Raw genomic sequence first — 8,230 nt, forward strand, 5'->3', positions numbered from 1 at the left:
ATCTAAGTTCATGGTGGAACATTTTGGAGATCAAGCCAGATGACAAAGAAAAACAAATGGGAGGTGTCTGATTCCAGACCAGGCTTACTTCAAGTAAATCCTGGTCTTCCCTTAGGAGAAGTGGAGCTTAGAAATGAGATTTGCTGGAAGGCCTGGGGAAGTGTGGCCTGAAGACCTGAAGGTTTGTAAAGGGCTGTTGTTTGATAGAGGAATTAGGTCTGTTCAGAGCAGCCGTGAGGGCTGAATAAGGACCAGTGGGTAGAAGTTATGAGCAGGCAGATTTAGCATCCAGAGAAGGCCAGTCTTGTCACTGTTTGGGCTGTTGCAAAAAGGGATGAGCCTTCTGCCATGGGGGGATAAAAGAAAAGGCTAAGGGATGTAGAGGACATTCCAACAGTGACCTACAGGACCACTGGTTCCCAGATGCCCGCAAATCACCAAAGCACTTACTGAAAACCCAGATTCATTCATTCATGTATACAGCTGATGTTTATTGGGCATCTGCTATGTGCCAGGCACTGGGCTAGGCAGCGAGGCCTCTGTAGTGATGAGACAGACAAAGTCCTGGCTCTCATGTAGCTCACATTTTCATTGGGGTGACAGACAATAAGATATAAATAAGGTATCTTTGTGTTGTGATCCGGGCTCCAAAGTTAACCAACTCAGGTAATTGATGGACATCAACAGGGGCTGGGGCTCTGCTTTAGACTGAGGCCTATGGAGGTGACATGTAAGCTGAGACCAAAGCCAGCCATGGGAAGATCTGGGGAGGGAGCGTTCCTGACAGAATAAATGTGAAGTGCAGACGTGTGGAGGTGGGGCATTGGCATGAGGGGCATGTGTAGGACTTTGAGGTGGGAAAGAGGGGGTCCTGCGGAGAGTCTGAATTTTATCCACCTGAAGTGGAGCCATAAGAAACCCTGGGTGGTGGTGGGGCCAGAGAATCTACTTTTCCAATTCGTTTCCCTGGTGATTCTGATATGCAGCCAGCTTAGAGACTCTCCAGACAAGGGAACCTCTGAGGCCCGCCTCCTGCCAGCGGTCTCTCTTCCTGGCTACCTCAGTCCCCACGGCAGCCCTCTGTCTCTGGAATGAGGAGGGGAGAAAGCTAGAGAGAACCTGAGTATTTCCTGTGCTGTCCTAGCATCCCCCCCTCCGCCTTTGTTATTCTCCTAGGACGACAGTTTTAAATAGGGGATGGATCACAAGATTAGAAAGGAACAGGCCTTGTCCTGGCCTAGCAGGTACAGCTCCTTCTGGCTGGGAGTTCTAGATATATTTTTTTATAAACCGGAAATGGGCAAAGAGGTTCTCTTTGTGATTAAGAGTCTAGATAAGGGAATGGCAGGACCAGCTGGTGCAAAATGAAAATGAGGGGCCCCTCATGCAACAGTTACTAAGAATGTCAAGATGCTGCATTAAATTGAGTGGGGAGCCCCTGGGACCTCACCATTTGCATTTCCATGAAACCCATCCTGGAAGAAAAGGAGGAGGAAATGGGAAAAGAAGAAGAAAGGAGGAAATGTGAGGGAAAAAGGAATGGGGAGCAAAAGGGAGGAGAAAGGAGAGAACCCAGGTGGGAATTCATAGCCTTAAGCAATGACGCAGCTAAGCAGTCTTTCTGGAGGATTTTCTGTGACCAGCTCCGGGACAAGCCCTTAACTTACCTTATGCCAACGAATCTTCTAACAACCCCTGGAGTAGGTGTTGTCATAATTCCCAGGCAGTAGATGAGGAAACTGAGGCCCAGAGAGATGAGGTCACCAACTCAAGATCACACAGCTCGGAGGGGCGAACCTGGAATCTGAACACAAGTTCTCAGACCTGAAACCCATGCTCTCAGGCACCAGGCTGCTGGTGACACCCCCATAGCCGGATGTTTCTGCCACAGGGAAGGGTATGGGGGCCAAAGTCCTGGGGTTGAACCCCAGTTCTGACATCATCACTGGGACACCTCAGGTAAAGTGTCCTGGTCACTATGGTCTCTTGCTTGGACAAAGGCAGTGGACTTCACTGTGGCCTTCCTGCTGCCATTCTTGTTCCTTCCATTCTCCATCCGGAAGATCTTCCTCCCTGCCTCCCTCCCTCCCTTCCTTCCTTCCTTCCTTCCTCTCTCTTTTTCTCTTCCATTCTTCCATCCTTCCTCTCTCCCTTTCTCTCTTGTTTATTTCTTTTTCTTCCTTTCCTTCTTTCTCTCTCTGTGGTAAAATAAATCTAACAAGAAACTTACCATCTAACCATTTTTCATTGTACAATTCAGTGTTGTTTGGTACATTCACAATGTTGTGCAACCATCAGCATCCCCTGGTTCCTAAACTTCCTCATCATTGGAAAGAGTTCTTCTCCTAAGGCAGTAACTCCCCATGGCCCCCTCCCCGCAGCTCCTGGCAACCTCTATTCTGTTTTCTGTCTCTATGGGTTTGACCATTCTAGGGGTTTCACTTTAAGCAGATCGTACAGCATTTGTCTTTTTGTGTCTGACTTCTTTCACTTAGCATGATGTTTTTGAGGTTCATCCCTGTTGTAGAATGTGCCAAAATGTCATTCTTTTTATGGCTGAATATTATTCCATGGCATGGATGGGCCACATCTGTTTATCCATTTGTTTACGGACACTTGGGTGTTTTCACCTTTGAGCTATTGTGAATACAGCTGTTGTGAGCATTTACATTCAAGTATCCATCTGAGTCCCTGTTTTGAATTCTTTTGAGCCTATACCTTGGAAACATGATATAAGTTCATGGTGATGGTGGCGCCCATCACATGTGAATAAAATCCAGGCTGTCCACCTGAGTATCTGCAGGCCTATCTCATATCATTATAAGGGACCACTACTCGTTAAATATTTTGGTGAACCATTTGAATTTGTTAGTATTTGACTGTTCTTAACCTTTCAAAAATGGCAGTTCCAAATGGGTCAACCTCATCTTGCATGAATGAATGAGCAAAAGCTGCTCTCCTCTCGGAGCCTCTGCCTTCTCATCTGTAAGCTGGGGGCAGTAATCACTGAGCAGGGGAAGCGATATGGAGGCCAGCCTCCCAGACCGGCTGTGGCTGCCCCGCTGTGTGGGAGGGGCTCCCGGGACACCCATGTGAGGCCCTGCGGCTGGAGATACGAACATGATGAATGAATGGATCGTGGAATAGGTCCTAGGAGGAGACAGAGAGGATGGGATTGACACTATTTAGCTGAGGAATGACCTCCTGACACTCTTCAAATAAATGCATGCTTGTGATAGAGGCGGAGGCAGCTGCTGCCGTGGCCACTGCCTCTGGTTCTGGCGCGAGAGAACAAAACAGACCGGCATTGTGTGTGCGCATGGGAGAGCGTGTCTGTATGTGTCAATCCGTGTGCCTGTGTGCATCCCTGTGTCTTTCTTCTTTGTGTGTGTGCCTGTCTATATTTGTGTATGTCTAAGCATGTCTATCTATGTGTGTGTGTGTCTAATTGTGTCCCTATGTGTTTGTCTTTGTGTCTGTCTGAATGTGTTTTTTGTGTGTGTGTCTTTATGCATGTGTGAGTGTAAGAGCTGCCTGGATGCATAAAGGAATCTTTTCTGCATCCCAGAACTGTTCAGTTTCCATTTTAATTAAACAGTCACTGGTTGAGCACCTACTATGTGCCAAGGCACTGTATTTGGTGCAAGGAGGAGTAAACTGTGAGTAAAACCAAATCCAAAACACCTGGTCAGCAGAACTTTCTCAGCGCCCCTTGGATTTCAACCAGCAGGTAAACAGTATGTAGTTAACCACGGTAATAGACTGACAGTAACTGACCACGCTCTGGGTGTCTCAAGTACTTTCTGTGGATGTTTTAAAATATCATTCCCACCTCTATAATACTGTCATTATTCTCACTTTGCTTATGAGGAAGCTGAGGCACAGAGAGGGGAAGCCACTTGCCCTAGGTCACACAGCAAACAGATGGTGAGATAGGGAAGGTGGTCAAACCCAGGAACTTGGACTCTGGAATTGTCATTTTATTTACACTCAAGATCTTTACTAATTGACAGTAAGCAACTATTTGGGAGAATTAATTTTTTCCCCTAATTTTCAAGCCTGGATTTGAAGAACGGTGAAAAAGAATATCCAACGCCCCTTGAACCAGCATATGAAGTTACACACAACTGCCTCAAGGACTGCACAGGCGCTCACTGCTACAGGCAGGAGGGGTGAGTGGACCTATGGGGCTGGGGCGTCCATGGGAAGAGCCCCCACTTGCTATTGTCCAAGCAGCCTCCCTGACAGGGGATGCTGGGGAGGATCACCAGGTGGGAGAAGTCAAGGTGACCCTTGGAGAAGGAGGGCCAGTCCTGAGCATGGGCTTCGTTCAGGTGGGTCTAATCAGGCAGAGGTGGAAGGCAGGTATCTGAGCTCACAGAACGATGAGCGAAGGGACCAGTCCCACAGAGTGGCCGAATACCATTCGCTCCTGTTACCTGGGATGCAGGCTAAAGATGCCAACTCCAGGGACACTCCAGACCTATAGAAACAGAATCTTCAGAGGCAGGCAGGAGTCTAACTTGTAACAAAGGCTTCAGGTGATTCTTATATTCTTTACATTTGAGGTGCTGGGAGAAACTGGGGGAGGTTAAGGTAGTGCCAGATCACGGATGGCCTTGAATGTTAGGCTACATTTGGACTTTGTCCTGAGGGCCATGGGGAGCCATCCATGGTGTCTGAGCAGGGAAGGGCCCTGACCCTGGTTTGCTTGTTTGGTGGCGCAGTGAAGGCTGGTTGGAAGGAAATCAGACAGCAGGTAGTAATTCATGTGAGGAGGCCTGTACTTGGGCAGGGAAGCTGGGGGAGGGGGCAGAAAGTCATTAAGCAGTACAACTGTGGCACTGGAGAAGTTGTGGAAGGTCCTGTCTTGTATGGAGGTCAGACACTGGGGTCAAATGTCTTGATCTTCCAACATAGGACTATCTTCTAGGTTTGGATCCATTCATTGAATTTTATCAACCAGAAAAGGCTTCCTGGAGGAGGTGACGCTACCCTCAGACCTCAGTGAAGGGCGAAGCCAGAGAGAAAAGTAAAGAGATTTAAGGAGAAACGGTTCAGTATTCAAAGCCACTCCCTTCTAAGGGGCTTCCTGCACCCAGGACATTTCCAACTTCTCCTCCAAGAGTTTCAGAGACCCCTCCTGGGTGTGTGTCTTCCATCAAAACGTGGAGAAAGTTGATTAGTGTGGGCGGCAGCCAGGACTGGTGTTTCTAATTAACACGCAGGCAGGGAGAATGCCTCTTCTTCCAGACTCCGTATTCAGCTGATTGAATATCAGGGCTCATACTAAACTATGAATCGTGTGTCAAAAATAAAGCCTGTGCTTTCCTCTCGTTAAAGGAACAGTGTCCTCATTTCTGGCCGTCTGCCTCCGCATCACCTCCTGTGCTGCTTAGATCCCTGGAGCTGGGTGAGGGGACGGGGGCCTCCAGGTAGGCAGCATCCTGTCCCCCGCCCCGCCAACATCACACACACGTACAAGGGATGAGAAAGCACCAGGCTTGGATGGCGAAAATCCAGAGTAACGTGGAGAAGAATCCCAGGTGGGTTTCGGGAGCTACCAGGCTCAGGGGAGAAGGAAGAGAAACGGGCCATAAAGAGAGAAAGACGGCTTGCTGTGGCAGGGGAGAGAGAGGGGCGAGCAAACACAGGTTCATTAATCTGTAGTTCGTCTGCCTTTTCTGTTAGGAGGATGAACTTGATGAGTTAATTAAGTCGCAGTCTGTAAAACCAGTTTATTTGCATAGCAAACTCCTGGGCCAGTGTGCTGTGAGTTGAGTGTGTACGAGCAGACAATTCGGGGGAAATTACAGCCTCATTAATATGCTAATCTGGTTGCAGGCCTGGAACGGAGTTTTGGGTTGGTGGTGCTTGGGGGTGGTGGGTGTTTGGTTGCTTAGCAACCCTTTTCTCCAGGTAACCCTTCTCTGGCTTGCCCTTGATATCCCCCGAAGGATTGCAATGTGGAAGAGGAGGTAAGCGGGGGGAAGCATTCTGCTGTCACAGAACAGTGAGCAAAATAAAAGGCAAACACACACATTCACACACACATCCACACTGTGCTGGGTGTCTTTACAAACAGGCTTGGGGAGGGGGCAGAGGAGCCCATGTGGGTGCAATAGACAGACACTAACATGCAAATGTAGTGTGTGATCTGTAGAAATAGATACAGGGTAACACCCTATTACACACACACGCTTGTGTGTGTACACAAACACAATTGATGCATGGGTTTTGTTTAACAAATAAACCCACATAATGAGATCCTGAGTTTATGTAATGACACATGCTGTATGTGATACCTCCCCATCACACACCCACACACACCACACACACACGCTCTGCTATTCTGTGTGTGGTCTTTACCAAGAACACAATAGATATAAATGCATTAAATTAAATGTAGTGTGATATTCAGATAACAATCAACTGTAAAATGCACATGTGCACACATGCACACACACAGAGTTTGTACAAATAGGCTGTGGTAAAAATGAAGGGTAGTATTGCATATGTGTACACATGGAACATACATGCATCTGTGCAAGTAAACATTGGTGTAATATGCACAGACATATTCGCAATGTATGACCAGGTATACCAAGAGTCACTAGGTACACACACATGTGCACTCACATGTAGGCATGCAGCATAGAGCATACAGCCTCAGAGTCTCATCCCATATCTCTCTCCCTTGTTGCTCTTAATCTGAGCTAAACCTGCTTTCTATATTGCATACTCCTGCCACATCTCTGGATCCCCAGCTCAGTGAATGCCACTATTCCTGACTTCTCCCTTCCCTTATCCCTTCCCCAGCCACCCAGTTACAGCAGTATCTTCTTTGGCCCATGCATATCTGACAGGTAGCATCAAGTCTTCCCCAGGAAAGCAAAATATGGGATCAAGGGTGTCAATGCCTCACCTTCCATAAGAGAAAAAGGACCATGTCCTGATGGTCTTCTGGGTGAGTGCTATAAATAGCAAGGAGCAGATCATTCTTACATTCTATAAGTTGTTGCAGAAAAGAAGGAAAAAGAAGAAAAGGAAAGCTGCCCAACTTGCAACCTCAAGAGCAAGCTTGGATAAGATTACTAGAAAAAAAATTACTAGTAATCTGAGAAACACACACTGAAACCTAAATGAAGCAAAGTGTCTTTCTACCTAATTGGTAAAAAACGGAATGTTGGGGACACTGAGAGCTGGAGAGCATGTGGGAAAGGAAAGCCCTGGGGCGTAATGGTGAGGAGCAGCAGCATGTCAGTATCTTCTGATGTTAAATATGTGCATACATCATGCCCCTGAAATCCAATTTTTGGGTATGAGTCCCAGAACACCTTTCACACAGATATGAAAGGAAACATGCTGATCACTGCAGCACTGTTAGTGTTGCCAAACAGAGGCAAACTGACCATCCTTCATTAGGTGAATGGATAAAGAAATGAGGAAGAGGACGTTCTGGGTGGCCATGCAGCAGCCAGAAGAGCAAACCAGAGCTACGTGTAGCAACACGACGGCCGTAAATACATTTTATGTGAAAAAGTAAGAAACAGAGTAAGATGTGTAAAACAGTGTCACTTATGTAAATTACAAACAGTAATGTAGTCCCTCAGCAGTTGACTGGAATAATAAACAGTGGCACCTCTGTACAGGGCAGTCCTACTCAGCATGAAAAAGGAGTGGATCTGATTCAGGCCACATCACGGATGAATCTCAGAAGCATCATGCTAAGCGGAAAAGGACAGATGCAAAACACTGCCCATGGTAGGGCTCCATTTGCAACAAAGTTGAGAACAGGTGAAACTAATCTATAGGGGTGGGAAGATGGGAGCAGGGGTGGTGGAGTTGACTCCAAAGAGGTACAGGGGACTTTCTCTAGGGTGATGGAAATGTTTTATGTCTTGATTGTGGAAGTGATGGGAATGTACACTTTTGTCAAAATTTATCAAACTAGACACTTAAAACAGGTACCTTTTTATTGAATGAAAATGAGCCTCAGTAAAGCCTATTTTAAAATAGTTTATTGTAAATAATAAAATATGAAATAAAAATAATACTTAACATTTTTAATGATATGTGTGTCTCTCTCTCTCTCTCTCTTTGTGTCTGTATATATATGTGTCTATTTGTCTGACATACACCAGAGTAGGCACTTCTAGTGGGGAGGAAAAGGAAATTGTGAATGGGGATTGTGGTCGATTGGATTATGGTTATCAGTTCTTCACTCCCT

General features: G+C 46.6%; 1 long non-coding RNA gene across 2 annotated transcripts; it reads left to right on the forward strand.

Moving 5' to 3' along the window:
- The first annotated feature begins 4,062 nt into the window (after nt 1-4,062).
- LOC108386923 (uncharacterized) lies at nt 4,063-7,988 on the forward strand. Of its 2 annotated transcripts, none has more exons than XR_001850681.3 (4): nt 4,063-4,172; nt 5,344-5,546; nt 5,920-5,978; nt 7,025-7,988. It is a non-coding gene; the product is annotated as an uncharacterized lncRNA (long non-coding RNA). The 2 variants fall into 2 exon arrangements; XR_001850682.3 differs by having other exon boundaries at nt 7,426-7,988.
- Nucleotides 7,989-8,230: the final 242 nt, after the last annotated feature.

This window comes from Manis javanica, chromosome 15, assembly GCF_040802235.1.
Source record: "Manis javanica isolate MJ-LG chromosome 15, MJ_LKY, whole genome shotgun sequence".
In the NCBI taxonomy this organism is placed as follows: Eukaryota; Metazoa; Chordata; class Mammalia; order Pholidota; family Manidae; genus Manis; species Manis javanica.